At 38.2% G+C, this 15,893-nt stretch overlaps 1 protein-coding gene across 6 annotated transcripts in view; it reads right to left on the bottom strand.

Moving 5' to 3' along the window:
* The window catches only part of LOC131060161 (protein SPA1-RELATED 2), a 120,311-nt gene extending 113,894 nt beyond the window's left edge, over positions 1-6,417 (bottom strand). For all 6 annotated transcript variants that reach the window (XR_009110292.2, XR_009110294.2, XR_009110293.2 and 3 more), the window contains exon 1: positions 6,058-6,417. The gene's annotated coding sequence lies outside the window, so the exon portion shown is untranslated. The remainder of the gene's footprint in view (positions 1-6,057) is intronic.
* Positions 6,418-15,893: the final 9,476 nt, after the last annotated feature.

The following is a 15,893-nucleotide window of genomic DNA, read 5'->3' as shown; positions in this document are numbered from 1 at the left end:
AGCTTTGTATATGCCACTCAATATATGTGTAAGTTCATTCAAGCTTTCTCTTCTATAGATGCTCATCTACACTCAATTGTAGCAGTGGGTAAGAATTCTCATTGGGGGTGTGATACATGATGATGCTTTTGATAATTTGAAGAACAAGATTTGTAATGTCCAGTATTAGACTTGCCTAATTTGCAGTTGCACTCGCCCTTTGAGGTTGAGACAGATGCCAGTGAGTGTGCTATGGGTGACATTTTGTTGCAAGGTGGCAAACCCATTTGCTATCATTCAAAGGTCTTCACTTATGTGGTAAGGTGATATCTAGTGCATGAAAAGGAGCTCTATGCACGAGTTCGGGCTGTTAAGAAATGGAGACGCTAACTATTTGGGAGATAAACTATAACGGACATGAACCATAAACATTTGCAATGTTTGCAGCTCCAAAGAAGTTGCTTCATGCTTGACACTATAAGTGGAAGAGGTTTCTACAACAGTTCCATTTTAGTGATCAATTATAAAAAGGAAAGTACAAATGCAGTGGCAGATATGTTATCTAGGCCACCATTTTCAAAGCTTATTTCAGCTCTTGCTACAATTTGCAGTTAGAGCCTTTCACAGAATAAGTCTATGGAAAAAAAAATACAAGCAAGACTTAGATTTGAGATAAAGTACAACCTCCAAGTACAAGAAGTTGCCAAGAATGATAAAAAACTTCTACCTTGAGTAAGGCTGCTTCATAGGTTGGGCAAATTGTGTCTGCCAAAGGCACATTAACTTCTACTCATGAGTGAGGCACAAAACTACAAAGTGGCAGGTCATTTCAGTGTTGGAAAAACAACGACCATTTTTAAAGGTATGTGTATTGGCCTAGAATGCAAGTAGAAGTAGTGAAATTTAATAAATGATGCAAGTTGTGCTGTGCTTGCAAATCCAAGATGTGAAAGGAAGGATAGTACAATCCTCTTCTAGTGCCTACTAGATCACGAGAAAGCATTTCCATGGACTTCGTGGGTGGTTTGCCAATAAGCAAGCACAGAAATGACAATCTCTTTGTTGTTGTTGATAGGTTCAGCAAGATGTGTACTCTAACCCTATGTAAGAAAACAATTGCTAAAAAGAGACTTATTTTTTGCTAATGTGTGGATGCATTATTAATTGTTTTATATAGAGATACACAGTTTGTTGGTAAATTTAGATCCACTTTGTCCAAAAAAATGGACACCAAGTTCCAAAAGAGTACCACATTCTATCCCCAAATGGACAGAAAAGCAGAGGTGATAAACAAGACCCTAGTACAGCTCACAAGAGTCTACAACAGCACATTTCCAAAGGCTTGAGACGAATCTTTGCCTCACATATAGCACTCATACAACAAAGCAATCCATTCCTTTGTAGGATAGTCACCTTTTGAAGGATGTTTGGGTTATGTGCCTATTGGTCCCCTTAACATTGCACTTTAACAGCAGAATATACAAGAAGGATTGGATTTAAAGGGTGGCAAAAACAACAAAATACATTGCGAGGATTCTTTAAATCCAACTCAAGGTGAGAACACAAAACTAGAGATGACTCAATTGAAATACAAAGAGAGACATGATCAGCATTGTGTGTAGCTTAGTCTCAAGGTGGGAGACAATGTATAGCTGTTCCTAGGAAAAGAGTGCGGATACAAAGACAAGCCAAGGAGACAAAACCTCAAAGGTACGGCTCTTTCACCACCTTAGAGGTGATTGGAGAGTATGCATTCAAGTTGAACCTACCTCCATGAAACTCCACTCAGTGATCAACTGTGAATATCTCCAACGATATGAACCATCCATGCTGGATGAAGAAGAAGAGGATTTAGCACTACCCTTGTTAGAAAACATGGTCTATGACAAGCAAGTGATACTTCCCGAGGATATGGTGCTACAGCCAAAACAATGAGGAGACTAAGAGGGGAGACCAAGAGGCTTGGCAAGTGGGACTCAAAGGATAGATGATCAATAAAGTTTGATGGTACCCTGAGAAGAAAGTGAGGAAATGTTTCCTCACTAAATTTCTCAATTGGATTTTGTGGGACCAAAGGCTCTCTATGAAGGATGTGTGATCCAAAAAAGGGTCTAGATGAACTACAGAACAATAAATGATGTTTTTTTTTCCAAATTTGGAAATGTGGAAGTACCTATCATATTCTGATAGATGAAATCGCCACTTGGCAAAAGCAACCAAAACATCAAATACCACAGTGAATGAATTATTGACGAAGCAATGAACTTGTTGTGACACAAGAAATAGTTGAGGACACGAACAATTATAGCTTTTGACACTTCATTTTTTATCTAGGAGGCTTCTTATACATGGGAGGACCACACCACAGATTGAAAAGGAGGGTCAAATGTCCATTAGAGACTCGTAGAAGTTTGGAGAAATGTTTTGACAAGATTGAGGCACAAGGAAAACAATTCTAAAGAACTAGACCAAGAGTAAAAATAAACTCATCAACTATGAACACCCCTTTTTGTAGTTGTTTTCAAAGCAAAAAAAAACCAGTATACATGTTATTGGCACCTACCAAGTTTAATTTTCCTCCATTAGTGGAGGTTTTCCAAGGTAAAACGTGGTTTCTAGTGTGTTTCAATATATGAATGTTTTTTCTAAGTTGAAACTATCTTAATCACATTGCTTTCAAAGCTTAACAATAATTCTAAAACAGAGAAGAAATGTATACTAGTGGCTTGTAATTCACAAAGCACAATTTCATAGTAAAGTATAGATCAAGAACCAACAAAACTTTTATGATTGAATGATAACATGTTTATTGGTAAAATTATACTAAATATGAAAAAGGCCATACTGTATAATAAGTTTTTTGCTCAATAAATTGAAACTTGTATCACTCATTCACCTCTCTCTCTAAATGCATAAGGTGTATACAATCCATCTTAGATAACAATTTGACTTGCACAATACCAAATTTGCATGGGACATGCACACAACCTCATCCAAGAGAGGCTCATATTGACACAACTTTAACATGGTCAGCAAGCCCAAGAGGGTTTTAACTTGACCAACAATGATCGCTTTACATTGTCACTAAACTATAACCTACTAGAATAAAATGCATCAAATAAACTTTATGGAAGATCTCAAAAGAACACGAGGGTCAGAAAAGGTCTGAAATTGATTATAGGAAGTACACACATTGCCATATGTTTGACACCTACCATAGGTTCCCTAATGACAACTCATGGGGTTGGACTTAAGTCAAACGGTCCAACTTGCATTTCCATAAATTTGACCCCTACCTCCAAGAACCCCCCTACAGCTACTTCAAGGTGTCCTGAGCCCCTTAAAACCTTACTATGTGGCACAAAACTCCTTGTGGTCACTATTTGTCCCAAACCCAATTTATTGGTGCATTCTAATTTTGTGACTTATCAGCCCAAAATCATTAAACAAAATGACCACATATTAATGGTGATTGACAATCAAAATAAGATGCTCACATTCATCCTTGTCACATATGAGGAAGGATATGGCTAAAATCTTAATTTGTAATGCATTTTCAAACCATATTCTTCCTAAAACTATAATAACACTAGAAATTTATGTTAATAGCATTATTCCAAAGAATATTCAATCAACTTATTTTTTACCCTATGTACAATCACCTAGTGTTTTTAATGTTAGCCTAGAATCACCAAAGAGAAGGAACCAAGAAAACAGCATAAGCCTTTAAACACCTTACAACACACACAACACTTCGTTTTCACAACTTCACCCCTTGAATCCAAGAAGTGATTCAAATTCTATGGTCATTATCAACATCGGATAAAATATCTTAGTCAGCAAAGCAACTCCAGTTCTAGCAACCATGCTGGCACCCAATGGTGCTAATGCTAGATCCCACAAGCACCACACCTTAAAGGCAAACTGTTTCATTTTCCATGACTTTCTCTCATCTTCTGTACTTTTTATATAATGATGTGTGTTTGTATTTGAACCATACATCTTTTCTCTGATATTAAACGTATAGAACTTCAAATTATAAAATTCGGATTCAATTCTTCATCTTTTTCCAATGTAAGAGTAAAAATGTCCCTTCTGTTTATGGTTTGCTTCTGGCATAATATGCTGAGTCCTGTATTCAGTGTATTGTCCCCCAGATTGCTCTTTGGATTGAACACCTTCCCACAGTATATCTTTTAAGTGTCTGGTTAAACAACTTCTCTATGGCTTATGCAATAATTTTGACGCAACGAATGGAAATATATGCTGGAAAAATCACCTCGAGTATAAGTTGAACTCGCAATAATTAGCATTGTATTGCTTAACAAATACTTTCCTCTCCTAACTTGTAAGATTGCTAGAGACTACCATTCAATTTTGATTCTCTTTAAACTGAAATTTTAAAATAAATGCCAAATGTGAGACCAATTCTGTTCTTTCTGAAATTGTAGATGACATTAGCTTTCTTGATTCCTATCTCTTCATGAATACAATATTGCAATGTTTTTTGTGCGTGCCCAAGATTAGATATGCTAATAAGGATGCTCTTGTCAGATACTAGAATCGTAATCATATGATCTAAATAAGTGCCTCGTCAATTGGGTGAACTTCATCCACGCCTCGCACCAGATTTCATACATCAAAGACTTCTCTCTAAATTTTACACTATTCTAAAGCCAAAGTGTTTTACAAAACCAAAGCACTCTATGACCCATAAATGAGATTTCTGTCTTCAGTAATAACTGTTTGGATTGTTATTGCAAACTATAATGAACCTTTCGTAATGATGTTGATGGGAATTGGAAACGCGTGCTGCTACCTGTACATTCCACTAGGCAATATTAAAAGAGGATTTGCAGGTAACCAGCAAGCAGCTGTAATGTAAAAGCACCTATGGAATTATAAAAAAGGAACTAAGAACTAATGCCTTGACCTATCGTTGCTGTTATGGCCGGAATTAGAAGGATTGACCAGTCTACCTTGTTGGAGAATGCATAGGCAATTGATCGTACAATGAACTCTCGTTTGAGTTTTAATTCTAGCTTTGTATAATTTAAGATAAATACTATAGAATTTCAATTTATCAACAGATTTTACCTAGTACCTCTACCCTTAGAGAATGGTATTTTATGGGTTTTCTTACTTATGTTTAAGGTATGTTTTTCGGTTGACTCCAAGTAGATAAAAAACTAATGTGAGTTCTGAAATATTTGACAAGATATATTTGCAGTGCCATTCTGCATTCAAATTGTTTGCGTTAAGGTTTCCTTTCACATCAAATACTTGTGTTTTAGGATTTCATTCCACAATAACACGTAAGAGAGTTTAGGATATTGTTGCGCATCAGATATATGTAGATGTGTGCATGAGAGATTTTACTCCACACAAATATTCCCACTCTAATTTTGCGTGTGCTTTGGGGGTGTGTAGTGTGAACAGTTCAAGATAGGTAACAATATCGGAAAAGAGATAACTAAGGCAGTACCCAAACCAAAAAAGCCCTGCCACTCGTGACGCGGGCTTTCATGTGCAAGTATCTAGGTTGATGTGTTAACATCCTCCCCATCTAGAGAGAGATATTGCTGCTAATATTTAAGAGAGCAGTCAATAAATTAGATTTTAGTCAGGATATACGTCAAAACTAAATCCTCTGCGACTTCATTGCCGATAATGATCCTAACATAATAGACATAGGATAGGATGATCATGCTGAGAATAGTAGATGCATAAGGTTGGAATAGGAATCAAAATTTAAGTCAAATGGAAGGATGCAAGAAACTAAAACTATGCGCGTAAGAAGTTAACGAAGTTCAAAACGCGACTTGAGCTTGACTTGCCCCCTTTGGAATATGACTAGTAAATTGAAAACGTCAATTTCAGCAGCGTCATATTAAACGAATTAAATCTGCACATACGAAGAGGATTTTAAAACTGTTACCTAAGTGCTAGAGCTAGGTGACCACAATCTCAGATTGAAACCTCGATCTATTCGCATTCTCAGAGAGGTAGCGAGGTAAAAGTGAAACATTTGCAAAGAATGCTCATTGGGATTACAAAGCGGGTAAAAGAATCAAATACCTAAATCCAGAGCCAAAATGGTGTGCGTAGTGTGTGGTGCCGTGCTATCGTCAGGGGAGAATCCCCACTCCTCCGCTCATTTCCTTGTCCTACACACAGCGCCACCCCCGCCGCCACCCCAACTGCCCCTGGATTTGTGGGCTATACCTGTAGGAACCATAATTTGAACCCTGGGCTTTGAAGATGCCACGTCCGACGCAAATCTGTTAATCAGACTATCCCACAGTTCGCCTGCATAATACCACGGGGCACCCACGCCCGCCCGCCACGCGGAGGTTATCGAGTTAATACGGGTCACAGCTTCCACCAAGAGAAAAGGAGAGCTTAAGCTATGCGTCCTTTATGAAGAATGCCTAAATTTGCAAGGTGGAGATATTTGTTGAATGAATGAATGGAAGGATTTTAAATAGGGGATTTTGAACAATAGGTTTGTCGTTTTGTCTAGCTTTGTTTTTTCGAATAAAGTGTTTGAATTATTTGTTTTTAAAATGTCTTTATAACTGATTTAAATGTCATTTTACGTCGAGCACTTCATAACAAAATGTCACTTTATATTTACAACTTCCGTGTTGCAAAATAGGCTATTATTTTTTCTCTCTCTTCTTTAGGTATCATCCAGCTACATGTTTCACACTTCAGGTGATGAGAGCTAGTTCTCAATTGAGCTATTAGCATTTTTGCTTTCCATCTAATATTTGCTCCTATGTAGCATTTTTCCTCATATCAGTTGTGAGATTGAATTATTTGATATAATAAAAAAAATTATGTCCATTTTGTTTTGACCATATGTGGTTTTTTGAATTTTCCCCTCACAAACTTTTTTATTTTTTCATTAGTACATGCGCACTCATGTATATTCACGTCTCATTTCTTCATCCACCTGTCATTTCATTTCACCCATGTGTTCTTCCTTCTATCTAGTCTTTCCTCCAAAATCATCTTAGGCCAACGGTGTTTTTCCATATTTTGAGTATTCTTTAGGTATCTTAACAAATGGACCGTAATTAGGTTTCTTTTATATGTCATGATCTTATTTTGAATGCTAATTTGGTTCACAAATTACAAGAGCACTTAGATACCCTTGAGTATATTTGTAGAGCAATGGGGATGCAAGTTAATACCATAAGACAAAAATTGTGATTTTTTCTAAAATAGAAAGCAAAATGAACAGAAATTTTACTTTGAAGGTAACTCTCTCAAAGTAGACACTGAGTACAAATACCTTGGGATTGACTTTAACAACAAGCTTAGTTGGGAGGATTGTAGAAAGAAGAGAACTTTGTGAGGTTGGAAAGCTCTTTATGCTCTTCAAACTAGACGTAGAGAGGCAAAGTTATGGGATTGTAAAAGTACTCAAATTCTTTTCTAGCTTAAATTAGCTCTTCTAATGGTGCTCTATAGGTGTGAATTATGGGTTATGAGCACCTCAAAGTTAAAGTGGAAACAAAGTGAGAAAACTCAAAAGCTCTTGACCACAAGTAAGTCCAAAAATAAAAGGTTGAGTTCCTTATGAAATTATGCTAAGTTAATCATATTAAAGGAATCATTATGGTGCATCTCATAAGGTATTTAATAAGAATTGAATAAATGGAAACATGAAGATGACCTTAGGTTGTTTTCAATGACACTTAGAGCGAAAGAGAGAAGACTTGGATGAAAAAAAACATCAAATGGATAAGATAATGGAATATTTACCTAAATGCATGCTCCACAAATAAAAACGGGATAAAGGTTTTTGTTATGGATAAATCTCACAAGCAAATATAAGGTAAAGTGTAAGGAAGAAAGAAGAAATCAAATCCTGAGGAATTCAACTCCACATATAACCATCAGCAAAAAGTGTACATTGTGGCTAGTATTCCATGGAGAACCAAAATTTTGATTGCTCAGCTAAGAATTAACTCCCATCAGCTCCAATGTGAAATAAGGCAATTGAAATGACCTAAAGAAGCATGGGAAGAAAGGGGGTATATTTTTTTCAATACTAGGGCAATGGAATTAGAAAAAATGCATTATTATGGAATGTGATGCCTTCGAGGACATTAAGGACAAGCATGTCAATATCATGTCAGTTGTTTATTGGTATTCTTTATTCAACAAGGGGATTGTTGAGAAGTTGGGGATGTTCGTCATCTTCTTGAATAGAAAAATGATTTATATGTAGAAGACAAATATGGCAATGCTAGTTGTCCCATGGGCTATTTTTAGCCTCGTGGACATTAAAAATTTGTTCGTTCATATGGAATGAAATAAAAGATTTTTTTTGGCACTTGGAAGACTAAGCAGTTTAAGGGGTCTAGAAGCACATCCCTAGAAATCTTTTTGATGTTGAATCTCCTACTATGGATCTTGACCAAGAAGCTAGTTGTCTTGTTAATCTTTGCTTCCTCAAATAGCTTAGAAGGTTGCCAATATGCAAGTTTTCTCTTCCCAATCTCCCTTAAGTATAGTCTATCTCTCGATCTCACACCTAAGATGATGTGATCCAATCTTCAACTATACATCGGGCAACTTTTGTTGCACATATGCCTTTATCTTGTCGTTGATGCCAACCCCTTTTGTTTTGGAAGTAGTCTGAAATCTGAAAGTTTATCAAATGTAGTATTTTGGGTGAAGCGGTGGTATGGGTCCAAAAGTTGTGTACAAAATGCTTGTGTGATGTTCCAGAAGTACTGTATGTTTTGTTTACATCATTAGCATTTACCGAAAGGCTTTTTCATGTATCGGTCATCGGTCTTGTTTTCTACTTTTGGTCCAGAGCCCTTTTTTGGATTGGATTAAGCTAAACACATTTCATATTTTTTGGGACCAGTTGTTCATTTTTGGGTTAGGAGCATGTATAGTTGATATAATCTTCCTATGGCCGACATGGTGTGATGTTTTTGTTTCGGTTCGATATATATAATGATTTGTTGAAAGGAATACATGTGTGTGTGTGTGTGTGTGTGTGTGTGTGTGTGTGTGTGTGTGTGTGTGTGTGTGTGTGTGTGTGTGTGTGTGTGTGTGTGTGTGTGTGTGTGTGTGTGTGTGTGTGTGTGTGTGTGTGTGATAGAAATATGATAAAGCGATTATGAACAAGGGTATGGTAAGTCTATGAAAAGAAATTGAAGTGCAGAGTTTACAGTGGACGAAGAAGCAATAATCTGGAGGTTTTTGTAGATCTAGGTATTTTAGTAAGATCAGAGTTTTTGTGCTTTAACAGTGACTGTATGCGGGAAAAGTGGGTCGATAGAACTTGAAATGTGAAAAATGGAGTTCTAGGGAGCCTTGCTCGCACACCCATAGGACTTCTTAGTGCAAGTTATGGAGTTATGAAGGATGACTCAACTTCCCAAGGATGGTTCCATGGTTCTCTATCTTACAAGGTCCCTCAAACCAATGTTTTTGGTCTCAGATCACTAAGCAAAATGGTTTAGGAATGACAAATGCAAGAACGAGGGATGCTTTGGTTGATTTTAAGATGAAATGCATCCTAAGTTATACATGATCCTATAAATGCAATAAACTAGCTATAAGATGACAATATTAGTAACAAGACTATCCTAGCATGCTATATTAGTCTATGATTAAGCTAAATGATAAGGAAAATACTCTAAACATGCATATTTAGATTAATTCCTATTGAAAAGAGAGGCTAAATGATGAGCATAAATGAGATATTAAAGCTTGTATGGATTTGAGTATAGGTATGATGCTAAAGACTTGGATATGAAAAATGGAGGAATGAGAGCTCTATTTATAGCAAAAATAGGGCAATGGATGGTCAGGATTGAAAGAGTTAATCAAGGGTTGAGTTTGAAAGTTGGGAATCCGTGTTTGCAATTTGCACCAATGAAATGGTGACAAATGTCAACATAAGACTGGGTTGAGAAGAGAGGTAGGAAGCATTAAATTCTTGAGAAGACCTCATGGTTGTCCTAGGGGGTAAGGGTTATGGTTAAGTTAGGATTACCCATTGGATAAAGGTTTTACCCAAAGGATAAACTCTTGTGCAAAAGATTAAGGATAACCATGGTCAAAGCAATAAATGCTTGATGAGACCCTTGGGTTACATGGAGGTTGAGTTTAGGGAAATTCTTTAATCATGCTAGAGGGTTGAGTTAACCATTTAATGGTTTGGGAGACTTTCAAAGTTAAGTGGTTGAAGCCTTTAAGGGTTTTCAAAGACTTTGAGGGTTTGAGAAGTGACTTCCCTTTGTTTAGGGATGTGACAAAGTTTAGGAAATGGGTTAGGCTAATTAGAAGTGTTTAGAAGAGTCTAGAAGGGGGGGTTAGGAATAGGGTTTAGGAGGCAAGTGGGAGGTGTAGGATTTTGCAAGTGGATAAAGGGATAATAGGATTTAATTGAATAAAATGAATTTAATTCAATTTTGGTTGCAATTTGGGGAAATCAAATAAATTGGATTTATTTAATTTAGGGTAGACTATTTAATTAAATTTGAATTTAATTAAAAGTGGATAGAAGGGATTTAATTGAATAAAATGATTTATCCATTAAATGGCAAAAGAGGCGTAGTGAATTTAATTTAAATAAATTGAGTAATTTACTTAATTTAAATAGAGGAATGTGGGTGATTTAATTAAATTGGATTTAATTAAATAGAGAAATGAACATAAAATATTCATTTAGGAATATGGTCATTTTTATACGTCTACATTTTGTCCCTCTTTGAAGTGACGTGTGTGCACATGTTATTTCAAAGAAAATGATGTGTCGTTGCGATTTTATGATCAATGTTGTTTTTATGGATTTTCATGTCGTGCCCTAGATTTGATGTGTGATGCCCCAGATTTGATAATCAATGGTGATAATGCCCCCTCGAGAGATGAATCAAAATTTTGGAAAATTTGATTTAATTTGATAATTGTGTGTTGCTTTGCAAAATTTTGGCTAGGTGGAATGTTTAAATTGATTCATCTCATGATAATTGACGTGTGCGAGGGTACGAGGAAGACCACGAGTGAATTACATGCTTATTCCCCTAACCCTAATTTTATTTTACCCTATAAAGGGGGAAAAGTGCATTGTTTTGTCTCATTTGTGCTTGTTGACTTTGGAGAAAGAGACTTTTTGGAGAGAAGACAAAATGCCTATTCCATATTCTACGCATCGATTCGAGCACGTACGGAGGTATTGGAGGCCTGTCGCATATGGACCACTGGTAAGTCAACCTTTTTGACCCCTTTTTTATTTTTAATTTGGTCGTTTTTGGTCAGTTTTTGAATTTTGAAATGCGGTTTTCACGTTTTGGCGCATAGAGGTTGTACGCTAGCACATACGAAAAAGCCCGTAGCGCATAGGGTTTTAATTTAGGATAGTGTCCGAAAATGTTTACGGTAGCGCATGGAGTTTCTAGGTTAGCGCATGGTCTTAGATTAGCGCATGAGGGACACAGGGTAGCGCTTAGGGTTAAAAGGGTAGCGCATCGGGTAAACCTAGTGCATAGGGTGCACAGGGGGTCACATGGGCAGGGGTAAGTAGCATGCAGGTTAGACCTAGCGCATAAGGTTAAATAGGTAGCGCAGATGCGGGATAGGTTAGCGCATGGATTGGGTTTAGCGCTTAGGGTAGATTAGTTGGTGCATGGAGAAAAAAGGGTAGCGCATAGAGTTAGTCTAGCACATAGGGTAGATAGGATAGCGCGTGGAGAAAACAGGTAGCGCATGAATATGGTTTAGCGCGTAGCCAAATTGAATTAGCGCATGCAGTAGGTTTTACAAGATAGGATGATTTGTGAATGCAGAAAATTACATAGGATAAGGTCAGTTTTGCCTGGAGAGGTGGATTTTTGCCATTTGTTGTGTCGGCTGTCATGTTTTTGATAGTTTGTCCAATATGAGTACTGATATAACTTGGTTTGATTTGCGAATTTTCAAGTTATTTATGTAGATATTAATGTGTTTGTGATCTAAACTTGATTTGATTTGCATTGTTTCAAGTTAAAATATGTGGAGCTTGAATTGTGTTACAAGCTGATATGATTGTGGAACTTGAGTTGTGTTACAAGTTGATATGGGTTGGAAACTTGAGTTGTTTTACAAGTTGATATGGGTGGGAAACTTGAATTGTTTTACAAGTTTATGTGATGTGGAGACTTGAGTTGTATTACAAGTTTGATATGGCTTTTGAAAACTTGAGTTGTGTTACAAGTTGATATGGAATGATATGATGTGGAACTTGATTAGATTTGCAAAGTGTTTCAAGTTTTTGATGTGATTTTGATTTTGATATCTTCGTTTTGATGATGAAACTGATATTGGACTTGTTTTGCTTTTTGATAGGAGCGATTGGGAGTGGTTCAGTCATGCGAGTGTTTCCCTAGACCATGGGCATTAATACCACGGTTGGCACAGGCTGATTTAGATATTATTGAGAGATGTGGCCTATCATCTTTATTAGATATGCCTCGATTTACTGTGAACCGGGGTTTACTTACAGTGCTCGCAGAGAGATGGCATAGTGATACGAACACCTTCCACTTTGCCACAGGTGAGATGACGATGACTCCTGAGGACTGTTATAGGATATTGCGGATTCCCGTAGCAGGTGCATTGTTGCCTTATGAGCAGACAGAGGAGGGTGGGACAGAGGCACTGCATCGCATATTTCATGATGAGACAGTTTGTGGATATGAGATCCCTTGGCAGGAGTTCTTGGATTTAGACTATGCGCCTCTTCCATCAGTACTAGCAGGTTTTATAGGTGGATTCCTATGTCCTGATCGTAGGTCAAAGGGATTTTCTATAGGTTGGGGATTGGTGCTAGAGGAGATGGTGACATAGGGCCGCAGGTTCACAAGGGGATCGGCTATGCTAGCCCATTTCTACAAGGACTTACATGATGTGGTATACCTGGGTTATGACAGTTTGTCAGCTGGCATGACACTTCTACAGGTATGGTGTTGGGAGCACATTCCAGCAGCTAGGCCATTGGTGGATAGAGATAGGCCTGTTGGGCGGGCATATGCATATGGATACAAGGGGTTAGTTGTCCAGCGGAAGCTGGGCAAACTTGAGCACTGGAGGAGGGTATTGGATGACATCAATACGGTCATCTAGCGACTGTATACAGATTGTGAGGTATGGGCCGAGGATGGGCTGGAGATGCCATATGTTTTTATGAGCTAGTTTTTGATAGGGCAGACGCCCTTTGTGATCGAGAGATTTCAGGTTGCCAGAGTTTTGCAGTAGTATGGTCGGCAACAGGGGATACCACAGGGGACCTGTTTGTATGCGTGTCAGAGGCGGGATATACCGGATTGGGGTCTGACTATTGATAGTAGAGCGGTTGTAGAGGAGTTTGCCAGCTTAGCGGGCTAGATATGGGACTACGCTCTTGAGATATTAGATGCTAGGATGACACATGAGTTTGCTGGTTTGTTCACAGCTCGTCGTGGCTATGATATCAGATCCTGAGGAGATGCGGCATGCTTTCGATGATGACAAGGATGAGGTAGGGGGAGATGGTGATGAGGGAGATGATGGAGGTGGAGGAGGACGACGAGGGAGAGGATATTGGGGGAGGAGAGGAGACAGAGGTAGAGATGGGGGTGATAGGGGAGTGCGGGTGGAGAGAGCAGTTCGACGAGCTATGATGGATAGAGGGAGAGGAGGTTTGGCGATTGGAGCAGAGGAGGAGGGGAGAGTGGGAGAGATGATAGCAGCGGTGGGAGAGACTGATGAGTGGAGACGGCCAGCGCAGAGGAGGAGGACTGATGAGTTACCTCCACCAACACCGAGGACAATTAGAGGGACAGGGGGTACCCCCTCATAGGTGCCCCTACGGGTCCAAATCCCGACGCATGTGGAGGACGCCCAGATTAGGACCCTACAGTTGACAGTACAGCAGCTATAGGCACAGCTATTGACGCAACAGCGTTAGATTACCCAACTGACCCTAGAGCATGATACTAAGATAGAGCGGCGAGGTCGAGCGGAGGAGCTAGTAGGGAGCTTGCAGAGAGCGACAACAGGTGGCCCTTTGAGAGATATCATGAGAGAGTTGTCCTTGAGAGTCAAGGAGGTGGAGTACTATCGACGCCACTATGAGGATGCGGTGCCTAGGGAGCGCAGAGTGCAGAGCTTCATGCAGTCGAGATCGAGTTGATCTCGAGAGATTGGTCGTGGTCCGAGAGCTGAGGCATGACGAGGCCTTCAAGACAGGATCCTCCTGGAGATCGAGGGGCTGGGACATCAGCGGCGAGACCATCCCCCTCAGGAAATAGTCATACTTGAGAGACAATGTCTCTATTGTATTTTGGATCATTGTTTTTATTGTATAGGGCACAGACATGACATATATTGTACATTTTGATCAGTTTTGATATATATATACGACACCATTGTTTTTTATTATGCAATGTGTTATGGATGATGCTTTCTATATGCTTTTGTGTATTTTATGATGATGCAATGCTTAGATAGATGTATGTGAAGTGAAATGTAATGATGTAAATGTATGATGTTTATGAGATGTGAGATGTATCTTGAAAATGAGATGTATGATTTGATATGCTGTAAGATGTATCTTGAAAATGAGATGTATGATTTGATATGCAACTAATTGTAAAATGAAATGCAAATACTTGTAAAATGATATGCAACTACTTGTAAAATGATATGCAACTACTTGTTTTTGGAGCATCCTCATTCTGCATTTGTCATCCCGAAATAACCATATGTTATTTGCTTTCGATATAAGTATCATCATTGAGCATGGATTGATCTTCGGATATATTGAAAATTTATACAAGCATAATGGTATAATTGAACCATGATAACCTGAGAAAAATTTACATGATGTTTGATTTTGCAAGATAGCATAAGCGTCAAGGTATAATTGAACCAGGACGACCAGAGTGCGGTTTGCGTATAAACAGACAAGATTAAACCATGTGTATGCGTAAAGTGGAATCATGTCTTCAGTGATATGCTGTGAATCACGTCTTGAGACAAGTATTTACACAGTACAAGTGATCGCCTCCTAGACAGAAGATTAAGAAAATATTGGAGTTTCCCGATGATCTCTAGCTTGGAAGCATTGTTGAGAAAATGTAGAGAATCCAATAATCTAAAAAGTTCAAATGCAAAAATAGTCAAGACTTCATGCAAAATGTAACATTTGGTACTTCAAAAAATCATCCATCGTATTGTTTTTGTGATTCTTGTTTTAGCAATTCAATGTTTTGCTCTGTGATTGAGTAAGTTTTTGGTTGCTGGATGTGGTGTTCTGAGTTTTGCAAATAGTCTGGATGGTTTGAACATGTTGCAAGTTTTGACGATTATTGCCCCTAGCTAAGTGTGTCTCTCGATGTGGATATGTACAGTGATTACCAAGCCATGTTGAAATGCAGGGAAATGATATATGGATAAATCAGGATAGTGACTACGTTAAGTATGTCCTTAATGGATATTTGTGATATAGTGTTGGGCGATGGCCGATAGTGTTGGACTGCGGAGATATGGATATGGAGATAGATAGAGGAGCTGCCCTTTCACAATAGCGCCTATTACCAAGTTTTCACCAGTTGCTTTTATTGTACCTTTTTATTTGCTTTTTCTTGATTTTTTTAAATTTTTTTATTGTTTTTGACTTTTTCCGTGCATTAGACTACTCAAGTGTAGTATTTCTTCAGATGAATGTTGTTAGTTGGTTCATCGAGCACATCTCCTTCTGAAGTTGTTAGCTGATAAGCACCTGATCCATAGACTGATATGATGACATAGGGACCTAACCAGTTAGGTTCAAATTTCCCTTTCTTTTCTCGATCTTGCTGATTTCTCGGATTTTCTTTGAAGACTAGGTCACCAATTTTAAATTTTTTGGGAATGACCTT

This window comes from Cryptomeria japonica, chromosome 7 (assembly GCF_030272615.1).
Source record: "Cryptomeria japonica chromosome 7, Sugi_1.0, whole genome shotgun sequence".
In the NCBI taxonomy this organism is placed as follows: domain Eukaryota; kingdom Viridiplantae; phylum Streptophyta; class Pinopsida; order Cupressales; family Cupressaceae; genus Cryptomeria; species Cryptomeria japonica.
Note: the sequence above shows the minus strand (reverse complement) of the source record. Positions and strands in the feature narration are given on the sequence as shown.